This window comes from Nyctereutes procyonoides, unplaced genomic scaffold, assembly GCF_905146905.1.
Source record: "Nyctereutes procyonoides isolate TBG_1078 unplaced genomic scaffold, NYPRO_anot_genome, whole genome shotgun sequence".
NCBI classification, from domain to species: Eukaryota; Metazoa; Chordata; class Mammalia; order Carnivora; family Canidae; genus Nyctereutes; species Nyctereutes procyonoides.
In genome coordinates, this window is record NW_026575044.1 from 7378823 (window position 1) to 7393599 (window position 14777).

Below are 14777 nucleotides of genomic sequence, written 5' to 3' on the forward strand. Positions count from 1 at the left end.
AAATGACAGTTGTTGGTCATATTTCCATTTGGCTTAAATTTTCCCTAATGCAAGTCTAATTTTTATTTTCAGATTTACGTATATTTCTAGGACTATTCACACTAGATTTGTAGTTTTTACAGGAAGCACTTTAAGTCCCAAGAAATGAGTGTCAAGAATTGTATCAGAAGAGAAATTGTAGCTGATTTACTAATTCCCAACATTTCAAATGTATAGTCGTCCTTCACCTCCCAGCCAGGCTGCTCCCTGCTCCCTGCAGTACACCAACCGTACACCTGGTACTGTCCTTGGTGCTTGGTAAAAGGGTCCTCCTTTATAGGACAGACACCTAAATAGATAATAAAGTATATATACTGTAATAAGCATAGATACTTTTCTTTGGTCAGCCCTACTGATTATGACTCTAAGCAGTATATTATTTCTAGGAGAAGAGCATTAAAATAATCAAATCAAAATATTAAGTAATCAAAATGTCCAATATTAGAAGATTAGTTACATAAACGGCTTACATAAATTCCCTACAGTGGAACTCTAAAATGCCAATAAAGTCACTTATTCATAGAAAAGTGCTTATTGACATGACAGATGTTCAAAATATCTCCATATCTGCAAGGGGAAATAGGATAAAAGTAGTATATCTTATATGATTTCATTTTTGCCAAAAAAAATAGATACAGATATATACCCAAAATATCTTCTTCACACTCTAGCTTTTATATCCCACACATGTGGACTCAATTTTTGCTCTGTGCCAACTCATATGTGGAACTCGGCATCTCTCTGAGTTCCCCAAAAGGCTTCATATGCACAAAGCACTGCTGATCAGCATGGGTGTTACTGTAGAGGATATTATAAGAAAGAAGATGATGGGCATTCATACCACACATCCCGTAGAAGCAACCTATCAGTCTCCATTGATATGGTTCTCTCTTTCAAAGTCCTTTCAAGACTGTATTTCCACTCAGGCACCTGTGTCTTCTCTCTGGCTTTTTCTCTCCTTATCACTCTCAGTCTTTGCTTTGTCACGCCCTGAGAATGCTAATTCCTTACCCCTGTTATGGAGAATAATCCAAGTTGGCCCCAGCACATACATTCAAGGAGCCTGCATCTGGAGTAAAAACCTCACACCCATACACATACCGCAAAACAAAGTTTAATAAAATAGTACTTACCTTCACTGTAGACTGCAATCCATATTTTTTTTTTATTTTATAATCTACTAGTGGCTCATGACCCAGAGTTTAAGAAACTGCATAGGAGGCCAGCTCATGAGCACAAAACTTCAGCAGTACCTCTGGAATCTTCTCAGATTATCAAATTGTTTCACTGAAACACCCAGTAAATACATTGTTGCCCATCCTGTTACACAAACACACACACAGGCACATACATGTGCACACCTAGGAGAGTCATAGTTTACTTAGCTGTATGTTTTTTTTTTAATTTTTATTTATTTATGATAGTCACACAGAGAGAGAGAGGCAGAGACACAGGCAGAGAGAGAAGCAGGAGCCCGATGTGGGAATCCATCCCTCGTCTCCAGGATCGTGCCCTGGGCCAAAGGCAGGCACCAAACTGCTGCACCACCCAGGGATCCCTACTTAGCTGTTTCTAAGCACTGGGGTTATTGGTGTATTTTCTTCAGTTTTCCAAGAATTTGTAAGTTTCTTGCACTGAGCACATGTTACTTTGTAAAAGGAAATAGAAACAGTAGAAAAAATTTTAAAGACAAGGCTCTGCTCCTTCTCAGAAACCCTCCCTGACTAACCCCTTCCAAGCATGGTTAGCTTCCTCCCTCTGTTTGTTCATTTTGCCCTTTTGATTTCTTGTCCAGCACTTGTATCTTTACCTTATAATGATCTGTTTTCATCATGTTTTCCTCCTGGTTCTGGGCCCTTCCCCACCCCTGGCTTCATCACCATCATAGACCTCTCCTCCCTTCCCTCTGTAACAAGAGTCTTTTTTTTTTTTTTTTAGTTATTATTTATTCATTTGAGAGAGATGAGAGAGCGATCATATAAGTGGAGGGGGAGGGGCAGAGGGAGAAGTGGGCTCTCAAGGCTGGATCCGAGGACCCCAGGACCATGATCTGAGCCCAAGGCAGAAGCCCAATCAACTGCATCACCCAGGCACCCCTGCAATGAAATTCTTAAGCTGAAATCCAAAGATTAAGTGAATCTTCCAAAAATGGATGCAAAAATCTAATGTTTATGCATTTCTTTTCTGGGAATCAGATCCAGTTAGTTTTTGAGTGCCTGCATTATGCCAGGCAAGGTTCTAGGTCTGATCCTCAGTCAGACTCTCAAAAATATCAAAGAATTCCTGACCTCCCCCCATTCTCCACACTTACTCTGTTTAGTTTCCTTGCCTAGAATGTCAGTGCCATGAGTTGAGACTTGTCTGTCTTGCTCATGACCAGTCTCCTACTGCCTAGAACAGTGCCTGAAACATAGTGGGGCACTCAGAAAGTGAAACATTTCCAGTGATTCAACATTATGAGGTAGAAAAGACCTTTCTTTTACTATCCCCATTTTTCAGAGTTGAATAAATGTCATGATGTTACTTAAGAAAAGAGGTAAAGGTAATCACAAGCATCAGGAGACTCTGGAAAGTCAACCTGGGCTTTATGCTCAATGCTGTCACAGAATTGACTGTGGAACTGCATTCCATCAGCACCTGCATTGGGGTCTGTCTCCTTGTCTCTCGGCTGGACCCTATGGTTGCCTAGGTTCTTTCTGTCTCTAAATTCCACTCCTGTTGGTAGGCTCAGGGCCCCAGGCCAAGTCTATAGGATTAGCACAGTAGGAACACCCAAACCCCCTAACTCTTAGGTTACAGAAGGTACAAGGCTTTTGAGTTTTGCTTTCCCTTTGGCTTCATGTAATATGGTTCATTTTGTGTTTGAAGGTAGTTCATTCTATAGAAACCAGACTGGGTATTGTTTAAACAGTGGGCTGAAGTCTCAAGGTAACATACTGGCCCACCAAGATCTACAAAAACATGAGTCCCAAACTCACCCTTGTGCAATTACTGATGCGGTATGAATGTCTGATACTGCGGATGTACGTTCTAAACCTAAGGAACTCCTGCAGAGAATGATCAGATTATCTCATTTTGCCATCAATTATATTTTGAGATGTTAAGTGGGTAGAATAACTGCTGTTTCTGGTTAAGCAGATTCTCTCAACTACTGCGAAATATTTTTAAAATCAGGCAATTCCATCTCTAATCCGAATTGTATTTTGTTTATTTTCTTCAGACATTTTTTTTGTGTGTGTGTGTGTGACTAGGACTGTGTTTAAAGTTCAGCTTTCTGTGTGGTATTCTTGTGATAATTTCAGTACATAAAATAAGATGTTTACAAAAGCCAACCTGAGACCGATACTATACAGCAGTTTAGCAGCAAATTTCTACTCTGGGTATTTAACAATAATTGGGATCTTTCTATTGGCTTTATATAAACTCAGATTAGTAGTAAAATCTAAGCACCAGCCCATTTGGCAAACTCCTGCACTTCAAGCTCACAAATTTGCTTCTGATTGTGCTTTTCATTCGCACCTAGCTCAGATTTTTGCTTGGTGCTTTTTTAAATCCTCTCATTTACATACTGTGGTAAATTTAAAATGAGAACAGATGAATGCTGCTAAACTTTCCTATTTCACTGATGAATATGGTATTTTGCTTCAACTATCTAGCTGTTATATATTCAATGACCTTTAAAACATGAAATAGATACTTCTTTTTCATATACGCTGTGCAAGATGGATTATTAGTATTGTCTTGCCTTTGAGACAATGGGTCTGAGACATACAGCCTGAGCAGAACACCTGAGAACTAATTGTCACAGGATAAAAATTAAGTTTTCTGTTGACAGGCTACACTGTCATTAGGGTGGAAAGGCCTCCTTAACATGGGGTCATCTTGGGACTGTGCAGGTGATGCATCTGCTCCAAGTGCATATCTTCCTGCCCTGAAGTCCAGGACATTATGGTCTATGTATCCCACTGGGGTATTAGGAAGCACAGCTGAAGTATGAATAAGAAAAGGGGTAGCGTTTTAGGGGGTGGCTAATGTGGATTTGGCTCTAGCTAAGCGTAATATATTATTATCTCATTTATTATTACTATTGATAGTCATGGGCTTGTTCTCCAGAGGAGCAGAGTGTGGCTTGGGGAGGTGTCAAGGAAAAATCAGAGCCTGACAGGAGTTAAGGCAGTAAGAACAATTGTATTCAGGACCTATTGCAAATTGGGGGCAGGAGGTGAGACCATAATATAGAAGTAGCCTCAATTTCAAATTGGAAGAAAGAGTGGGGTTCTATAGGTGAGGAGCAGGATGGAGTGGGTGCAGGGGAATCCGTGGATGGAAAGATGGCAAAAGGGGGTTCTGGCTAAAGCAGCCTGAGAGGACTCTTCCTGAAAGCAGGCAGGGTGAACATACACCAGCTGGAGAATGGTAAGAGGAGGAGGAATTCTGATCAGATGTCAAAGTTGATCAGATATCAGACAATATTCTGGGCAATGCAGGCCTGACAAGGGCAGACCCTACCCTAAAGGCCAAAGTCAAAGCCGAGTTGAGAAGGAGGCTCAGAGAAACTGGACCAGGTTTGGTCAAAAATTTTTATCAGAGGTCATATTATGAAATCATTGAGGTTTCTAAAAGCATGCTCCACCTGTAACCTGCACTGTCTCCCGGTTACATCGGCCTGTCTCCACTGGGTGCTGAGCAGCTGGAGAGAAGAGCTCACTACTGGCTCCCGTGCCTTGCACAGTGAGCGACACAGCAGCCGGATGAGACCATCTGTGTGGTTAGGATTTCAGTAAGTGCACCAGATGTGCCGCTCACAGTGCGGGTGTGAGAAAATTTCCTGGGGAAGTAGAATAGATTAACTTTGTAACGGCGTTCATTTTAGTTTCCATAACCCAAATCAGTATTAATTTTAAGGTTATGTATACTGCTTTTAATAAAAATGTTATAATGCATAAAATAAGAAAAACTGAGGGCACAATTTTAAAGAAAAGTACAACAGTATTAAAAGAAGGGAATCTTTGTATTTCAGAATGAAGGAATATAACGTTTTAAAAGCTGCAACAAAAACTTTCCTAGGCAATTTTGCAGTCTTTTTCTCTCCTAATGTGGAAAAGTGGGCCAACTGCTAAACATATAATTGCTTTGCTTCAATCTATCTTGATCACACTCAATTGGGCTAAGAAACCGGAGGCTCTGGAATTTAATAAATGACCCTAAATCAAAATGTCTACTCCAAATTCAGCTTGATAGAAAGCCAAGCTGGTGTCACTATATCTCGCTCTAGGCAAACCCGATATATTAAATCAAATTTCCAAAATGGATTAGTTAAGTGGTCATTCCTCACTTAGCAACAGAATCCTTGTAGTAAATTTTCCTCGTAATGCTTATAAACCGTGATTCAGTTGGTTAGAACCCTCTGTGCCACATTTCAAGGGCAGAGTACATTTGAGGATGTGACCCAACAAACCAGCCATTTCATGTTTCTCCCAGGATTTGTTGGGGCACTTATCCTGGGCCCTAAGGGAACAAACATGGGTCACAATGGGCTCTGCGCCCAAGGCATGCATTTTCAGAGACTGGAGGAGTGGAATGATTACCTTCCCCGGGCGGGGAAGGGGTCACGAAGGGGGAGCTCGGAGCACTAGCCTCCCTTCTGGTCTTCACCACCCAACTTTTGTGTGTCCTCCAACTCATCCAGGGCATGCAGCAGCTTGTAGAGTTTGTCTTGATGGAAAGTCTTGCCTCTCCCTCCTCTTCTTGTGTTGGTCAACTGAAAGGAAAAGCCTGATGTAATTAGGTGTGAGAAGATGGGTTAGGTTCTGTCTTCATCCTGGATCCTGCCCTTGCCAGTGAGGAAATTCCTTCCCTTACAGTTCTGGAGCTGGTCTGGGTCATGCAGGTGCAGGTCGTGTGTTCAATGGGCCATTCGGGTTATTGAAAGCTAAAAGATGTGTGTGGGGAGATGCATCTTAGGGGATTTGTTCACAGAGCCCGCAGTAGAGTCAGGACAAATTTGGGCAGACAGTGGCAAAAGAAAAAGTATTTTTAAAAAATGGATGCCTCAGTTATAATAAAGGCAGTGTGGAAGAATCTGCTTTGGAAAAAGATTTCTTAGAAGACATTAGAGTGAGCTGTTAGCTGTGTCTGTGATTCTTTTCATGCAAACACATAAGGAAAATCAGTCTTTTCGCCTTTATTTTTATTCGAATATACCTAGGTCAGAGTGGGTCACTCCCAGCATTAAAAAGGGGAGGTGGGGCCAGGGAAAGTAGTTTACCTTTTGTTTTTGGTGAGAGGGAGGTTCTTTCTTTCTTTTCTTTTTATTTTGAGGGGGCAGCCTTCCATCTTTATTCCCTCTTTCTCATTGTGCTTTTTCCTGGACCTTTTATTATGCTTCTATTTAACTTCCTATTGTGGGATTGGCCTGGGGGAGTGGTGTGGCCAGAGCTCAGCCTGAAGGTCTTTTGGTGGATGCTGTATTTTTAATAAATGTGAAATACCCTCATCGTGCTGTCTTCTAAAGAACATTTGTTTTTTAAGGGTCTTTGTGCATTCATCTGGGGAAAAAAAAAGCAACCAAATCTGCTCTATTCAAATTCCAAATTCTAGGGGAGCAGATTGTCACAGAATATACAGAGATGAACTTCCAAAAATGAAAATGGATGCAGGAATTAGAGGTATTCATCTCGCATGCTAGAAACATTAGTGCTTGGAGTAATAAATGGGTGTCCTGCTTTATCACAATTGGCTTATTGATTATTTCCTAATTTTTCTTTATGCAAAGAATCCTGTGGATATTCAAGTTTAGCCTGTGTCTCCTGTGTTGATCCTGGAGAAACGAAGGAAGTTTCATTCTCTCTGTCCAATCACAATGAAAATTATCACAAAACTAGAGATAACTCATGTAAATGTCCACATTGTTTCAGAGTTGGTTTTGCATCCAAGGCACAGTTCTTTCTTTTTAAATGTAATAAAGCAGCCATACAGAAAATAGAGGGAAAGAATCTACCCTTTAAGTAGAAATGCCTTGGCTTTGCCTGGTGCATCAGTCTCCATTTTCATAATGGCTTCCCACCATTGTTGACTGACATTGTGCATTGAGAAATGTTTTTTTTAAATGCAGTATATTTATTTCCAAACTTTTTGCTGGTGGCAGTCCTTGTGCAAACATGACATTTGTACTGTCGGTGGTTGATGTCAAAGTACAGTATCTTAAGTTTAATGTTTCATTAGTTTTAGAAAGCTTTTGTCATTAACGTATTGATTGAAGCCACTCAAAATTGATTCTTGAAAGATCATTTCTGTGTTTGTATGATTGCAACCTCATGCATGCTTTATGAATTTCATTTGGCACTCTCCATCCCCTCAGTTAAGTGGTTATCAAGGGTGGTTATCATCACTTACAACATGAGGAAAGCAAGAGACAGAGACTTTGTTGACTTGCACTGAGCCAGCATTGCTGCTGGACTGGCATGTGCTTTCTTCTCTTTTTGGCTGCAATATCTACTGTATCTCTCTGTGTCAGAAATATAATTAAGCATCCTGGTATGGATAGAGATGTCTCTGTAGAAACCTTCAGGATCCATCCTGATATGAGGTCTCAAGAGGTACAAGACACAGTTCAATTTGATCTTGACTTTGTATCTGAGCAAGTCACTAAATCTAGGAGCATACTTCTTACAAAGAAATCTGGCCATTCAAGATGATGATCTTACGATCTTTGCTATAAGAGTAATTCATCCACACCTTCAGCCTTATGGGCCCAGGACCCTGTCTGTACTCTCATTTCATGCCTTAAGGGTTCTTGGTTCCAGACTTCTTGACTCCCAGTTTTTGTGGTTTGATAGCCATTATACATTGTACTAAACCTGTTGCTACCATGTACAAATTTTCTGACACACCTCACAGTAATGATAATTATTACATACTACATAATTATATAACACATAATAAATATGTAGTAAATTATCATTACAATTATTATCATTATTATAGCAGCAGCTGGGGCACCTGAGTGGCTCAGTCACTTGAGTGTCCGACTCTTGATTTTGGCTCAGGTTATGATCTCAGGGTCATGGAATCAGGCCCTGTGTCAGGCTCCACACTCAGCGTAGAGTCTGCTTGTCCGTCTCCTTATGCTCCTCCCCCTGCTTGCTCTCTCTCTCTCTCTCTCTCTCCCTCAAATAAATAAATAAAATCTTTAAAAAAAGAATTATTATAGCAGCAGCTAACTTTAGATAGTATTGTCTTTGTTTTAAGTACTTACCTTTATTAACATGTCTAATTCTTACATCAACCCTATGAGGCAAGTACTACTGAGGAAACTAAGGCACAGTGGAGTCACACAGCTACTACAGAACAGAGGTGGAAGCTGAACCCATGCAGTATTGCTCCCATGTCTATGAAGAAGGGATGCAGATGTGAAGAATCTTAGGAATATTTTAGCTCCCATCATACCAATATTTATTTATTTATCTATTGACTGATTTTTAAAGATTTATTTACTTATTTGATAGAGCAAACCTGCAGGGAGGGGCAGAGGGAGAGGGAGAGAGAGAATCTTAAACAGACTCCCCAGTGAATATGGGGCTCGATCTCACGACTCTGAGATTATGACCTGAGTAAATGAAAAGTCAGATGCTTAACTGACTAAGCCACCCAGGTGCTCTGCACGCTACCAATTTTTAAAGAGTTCTTGCGGTCGTACCAATCAAATATGGTATTATTTTATGTTTTCTGAGCTGCTATCCTGTCACTAAACCATGACTGTGGTCCCACAGCAGCATCCAATCAGTATCTGGAGTCCCAACATACATAACATAAGCGTTGTACACATATTTTACACCTGAGTATCCTGTGTCTCCATGTGAAAACCTGACATGCTGATTAGTGGGATAAAATGTGGGTAGAAAGCCTAAAATAGTCACCCTCTCAAATATGTTTCTGTTACCTTAATTTGAGATTGATGAATAGTGAGAAGGAAATGAAGAGTAATGATAATTTAAAATAAAGGAATGGCAGGAAGGGCAATTTAGTAAAATCTTTTCTCCCCATAATAAAAAACATCGTTGCTAAGTATGACAGTTTACTGTGACATGACACTCAGTGCCCTACAAGAGGTTTGCCTGACTCCAGAGCCTGCGTGCTCACTACACCTCACTGTCTTTCTTCCTTTAAAGGGGATGATGGTACCAGTGGACCTAGAGAAGCAGTGACTCTCGGGGGACTTGTCAAGACGCAGTCAGGTAGATTCTGAGAAGTGTTTCCAGGAACAAAAGTCACTGGAAAAGTGGAGGAACCTTACAAAAAAGCTACCTGAGGACAATAGGTGTATGTCAAAGAAAAAAAAAGGACAACCCCTTGCCCAAGTGTGAATAGAAGGCAATGCTGATATACTCGGGAAGGCAGTGAGTTTCTCATCTGTTCGCACATGTTTTTGAACATGTTAATGCTTTCCACATCTTACCACTCAGGGAGAGTATTGCCTATCTGTTGCAGTATGTTTGTTCCATTTTTAGGCTGTGTGTGGCTCCTTTCTGTTACAGTGGAGTATTAATGTTATGGATCTGGGTGGAGTATGAATGTTATGGATCTGGGTGGAGCAGAAGGGTGTTATTCATCAGCAAGACCCAAACTAGATTTATAAAAAAACTTTAATTGAGCAGTTTATCAGGTGTTAATCATGTGCATATATGATATATAAATGTATATATGTTTTCTCTTTTTTGTTCATCCAATAGAGGCCTCTACTTAAGGCAAAATAAAGAGACACAATTTTTTTTTCACAAAATGCATGGTTTCTTCCTTTAAATGCAGAGTTTGTGCAGTGAGCACTATTGAATAAGAGTGTCTCTATGATTTGCAGCAGCACAACTATCAGTTTTCCCTGAGGGTACACGTGAGGTTGGAATCAGTAGCAGCCAGGAATGGTCCACCAGAGTGCTTAACTGGCAAAGTGACTGATCACCACCTCACCACTGTGAAGCCTGGAAATTTCCTCTTCTCTGACAGTTGACACAGCCCAGTCTTGGGGAACATCTAATTGGACAAAGATGTTTTGGAGGATAAGCAGCCCAAACCTCCATTTCCACAAGCTTGAGGAATCGTGGGTCCAGTGGGGGCAAAGTGCCAAGGGCGCATGTTGATCATTAAGAGTGGGGGGACAAGGCTGGGGGTGAGTGCGTAACTTTCTCTCAGTGATGTCATCGTCACGCTGATAAGCTCCCAACATCCAGTCTTGCCTGGGAGTTCTTACTCCCGTTTCCTATTTGTGTGCACTTCTGCCAGCCATTTGTGGGGCTTGCTGCATCTCTCAGGTGGTTGAAGTCAGCGGCCGTTTGCCTGCGCCTTCCAGCTCACCTGAGGGGAACCATGATTCCCAGTAGGGCACTGCCTGTTGTATCTTATTGCTTAATTATTATACCTATTTAATGCCACTTAGAACATTGTCAGCTGTTGAGAAAGGGTAATTATCACTAGTCAAATGAAAAACACTTTTTTGGCTGCCTTACGGATACACATTTTACTGGTACCTTGATACATAATGAAGCCTGATAGCAAAACTTTTGCTTGTCTCTTCTTCAAGCCACAGCTGTTTCCCTGCTAAATTCATCCCATCTGTCTTCCCTTCCGTAAAGCTGTAGGCAGTATAGCATAAGTACAGAAGCAGTTCAGTGCTATTTTGGATAAACATAGCTGAAATTTGAATCTTTGCCATTTGCGATGCACACATTTTGTTTTACTGCTGTAAAGAGAGCTGTCAAAATACAACTACATGGATAATTTACTAAAATACAGTCAAATATAAGGTTGATCAAAGAGAAAGTACAGTGGGTCAGCATGCCAGTTCCCCTATGCACTCTGAACGGTGTCCCTGGCCTCGCCATCCCGTGCATGCTGGTTGGGGAAAGCAGCATCTCTGCAGTCTTTGTTTTAATCCTGCAGCGTGGCTTCAGGAGTTAGCAGTTCCTTCTAACTGTCTGTGGCATGACTAGCAGAGTCCTTGAGAAGCTTTAGAAGTCCATTTTCTTAGTCTCAAAAAATCTGCATCGACGGGAAACATTTTCTCTCTTGGCACATCCAGTCAGATTTGCACTACAGTACTATTCTGCGGTGTTTTGAAACTGATTGCACTGAAACCTTTGTTATCAGTTAGACAGTCCATTTTATTTCCATCCTATTCTATTTCAGGGTTATTGGTGCCTGTAAATGTACTGTGGTGCCTTTTTGTTATTGTTGTTTATCAGTAACACACAATGCTGTGGAGTTAATGGAGAAACTTTCTTGAATGAATTTGTCTTCTGAAGTCGAAGACTACTCACCTGCCCCTGGGCCCTCAGCTCGCACACCTGTTTGTTGCCTTCCTTACCCATGTGCAAAGGTCTTTGTAGAGGTGCGGTGACCTCTGTGAGGGGAGGGGCCGGTATCCAATATATTTGAGTAGCCACTGTAACTGGAGCTCAAAAAATGCATTTGAATTCTGTTTAAACAAATCTAACTGAATCATGTCACCTCAGTGACATCACTCTATGATTTCTTAATCTCAATCAGAGGAGGTTAGATTTAACTTGCCTCCTTTCCACCAGTGAGGTTTTTCTCCTAGCACTTTCCCAGAAGCATCTTTGCAAAATTCCCACAAATATGGATCTTGTTAACAACCACATGACTTCCTTGGAGTGAAATCCTATCGGTCTTGTTCTCCCCCATTTCTCAGTACCCAGTAGAGAGGACATTGGAAGTGTTTGGTAAATGTATGTTAAACAGATGAATGCTGTGGTCTTTTCTTCACGTTGTGGTAAAGTCCCTGCCTCTTGGTCAGCTAGAAAACACGAGCATCTATAGTGTGTATGGTATTTAAACAGCTTTAGCGAAATCATAGTGCTGCTGAATCTCCAGCTGCTGCCAATGAAATTGTTTTCCTAGAAAGTCCCCAAGGCCTTCTCTGCACCAAGGCATTGCCCTTTCTTTCATCTGGTTTTCTTTTAGGGGGGAAAAAACCCACATTCTTCAGAAAGCAAAAGCAACATGACTTCCACAGATGCAACTAACTCTACTTCAACTGAATGTGGAAATGGTAACTTTTGCTGAGGTTTCTTTGAAAGCTCTCTATATAGAGCAAATCTTTGAATTTATACCGTGGTGCTATCTGATTTCAGGCCAGTAGGTGCTTTATAAGCACAATCTATGATGCCAGCATTGCAATTCCTTCTTTTGTTCAACACCTACCTTTGGTAGGCTCTGTGCTGGACATTGTGGATACCCATAAGAACCAGCCTCTTAGTGCTGGAGACAGTTACGATGCTCTGCAGTAAAAGCCATAAAGAGGAACTCAGAAGAAGGAACAGGTAGGGGGAGATCAGATAAGGTTTTGTAGAGGAGTGATTCTTGATTCCTAAAGAGAACACAGTGCATGCAGAGAGAAAAACAAAAACAAAAAAAGACCCCACTTTTTCTAACCATATTCTTTGGATTCCACACTTTGAAAGATCATTTTATTTATTTTATTTTTTTAAATTATTTTATTTGAGAGAGAGAGAGAGAGTGGAAGGAGGAGCAGAGGGAGATGGACAAGCAGACTCTGCACTGAGCATGGAGCCCGACATGGGGCTCGATCCCACAACCCCAAGATCACTACCTGAACCAATACCAAGGGTTGGATGCCTAAACTACTGAGCCACCCAGGCGCCCCTAGAAGATAATTTTAGAGTTAAGACCCAAGATAAGAAGCAGCACGTGATTTCTGTCTGACCTCTTTATGTTCCCAATGTTGAGGCATGGTTCTATGCCTCCTGGTGGCTCAGTCAGCTAGCAGGGAGTGTTCCCATGGCTGTCCAGCCAAGACTCAAGCACTTCTTATAATGCCCCTATAGCAAAATCCAATCACAGTGTGGGTCTCTGAGCAGATTTTTAACTTGGGAGGGAGAAAATAATATACATAACAAAACATGTTCTCTATGGTAACATTACTCATTTAACTCAGCATATGATGAGTTTTGTGAGTTTTTCAGTAATTCATTGACACCTTCTCCCCATCTTTATGATAATTCTAGAGCCTGTGCTTTTGACTCCGTTTGCATGGGAGGTACTCTCTGCCATCTGTGATGGGGAAGATAATGAGACCACTCTGCCACATGGGCACATGCCCACACAAGATATTTAAAAAGCAGTATCTCCTGGAAATACCTGTCTGTATAATCGTGTGAACTCTCAGTGTTCCTATGAAATTGTGTAGGTGTAGGTGGCTGTTGTCTAGAGAGAAGGATGGAAATAACCCTTTATTCAGAACCTTGTAAAGCAAGGTGGGTTGCCATGATCAGATCCTCTTGACCCAACATTGCTGACCTGGTTGGACACAATGATATTCATGGAGGGCAACAAAAGTGGCTAGCAAGAGTTAACATGGCCCTGACAAACACTTGATCTTCTGAGTAATATTTATTTTTGGAAATTTCATTTTAAAGGGGTAGTGGTATTGGTGGTATTTAAACTATTTTTTTTTTCTGAATATTGTACATTTGGGCTTTTTGGTCATACTAATTGTTTACAGGGAACTTGCACACACATTCCCATTCTCTGGATAGAGCTGGTGGCTCTGTTGTGAACCTGCCTCTTTATTTCCACGGGAGGTCACAACGTAGTGATTCAGTCTTGTCTTCAGGTAAACAATTACAAGCACTGAGTAGATATTCACTTCACTAGAATTTGCTTTGAGTGGGACAAAGACCAGTGGATAGTTATCTGAGACTATACTTAATAGTTGACTGTACAAGTGAGCCTGCTACAACTTAGTTAACTGGGATGCCAGGGAATTACTAAAAAAATCTAATTAATACACATTATTAAACATATTTACACACACTGAACTATTTCAAACCAGTAATGCTGGAATAAAGACAAAATAATACTGTGTATTTACATAACACCATAACACCTCTCGTTCGAGGAATCTCAAGCCTTCGCTAACTCACTAAGCTGTACAGCACCCCACGAGGTGCATCAGAAGTAAGGTAGAACAAAACAAGACACTGGAGGAAGGAGAGAAGCAACTGTGCTCACGCAGGGTGATGAAGATAGTGGGTGGCCCCTTGGCATTGGAGTTCAAGTTACCCCGAGGTAAGGGAGCACGAGACTGAAGAACATCACAGGCAGTTGTGGATTTTGCCTCCTAATCTGGCCACGTGGTCCACTGTACAACATTCCCTAGACCCAAATAAATATAATTTTTTTTCTCTTTCTCTTAACCAGAATTTTTTACCAGGGTGTGACAGTCTACTTTCCAGAGATGCCCCCAGGTGGTCAGACACAGCTAGTCAGTGGGAAAGGTGTTGGTGAGCCTTGGGAGGGTCAGAGTTGATGCCACATCTAGCAGCTCCCATAACAGGACTGGCCTAGCACTGTGAGCATGTTCCAGAGAACATTCCAGGACTTCTGTGGAGCACCTGGGGCAGGCCTGGAACTGGGAGCAGCCGAGTGCCAGGAGAACCCTTGTGAACACAAGAGTATGAACAGACCACTGGGAATAGTGAACTACACATTTAGATTTTTAAATAGCATGCATTAGCATCTTGGAATGAAGTTTGAATTTGATATTCTATTGGATTTCCAGAAAGTTTGGTGCTGGGATTCAGTACTCCTTTGGTTCTGCTACACACTGAATTTATTCACCTGCTCCTTTGAGGAAAAAAAGAAACTTTCTCTCTGTGTGTCTTTCTCACAGTAAAGCCTTTATTGTGGCTTAACCTTTTAGA

At 41.3% G+C, this 14777-nt stretch overlaps 1 protein-coding gene across 5 annotated transcripts in view; it reads left to right on the forward strand.

Annotated features, from left to right (window-relative positions):
* SDCCAG8 (SHH signaling and ciliogenesis regulator SDCCAG8) overlaps positions 1 to 14777 on the forward strand; it is a 234719-nt gene that overhangs the window by 188302 nt on the left and 31640 nt on the right. The window contains exon 18 of one of the 5 annotated variants that reach the window (XR_008664243.1): positions 9210 to 9411. The exons of the other annotated variants lie outside the window; for them this stretch is intronic. The gene's annotated coding sequence lies outside the window, so the exon portion shown is untranslated. Of the gene's footprint in view, positions 1 to 9209; positions 9412 to 14777 lie in introns of those variants that run through there. 5 annotated transcript variants of the gene reach the window in all.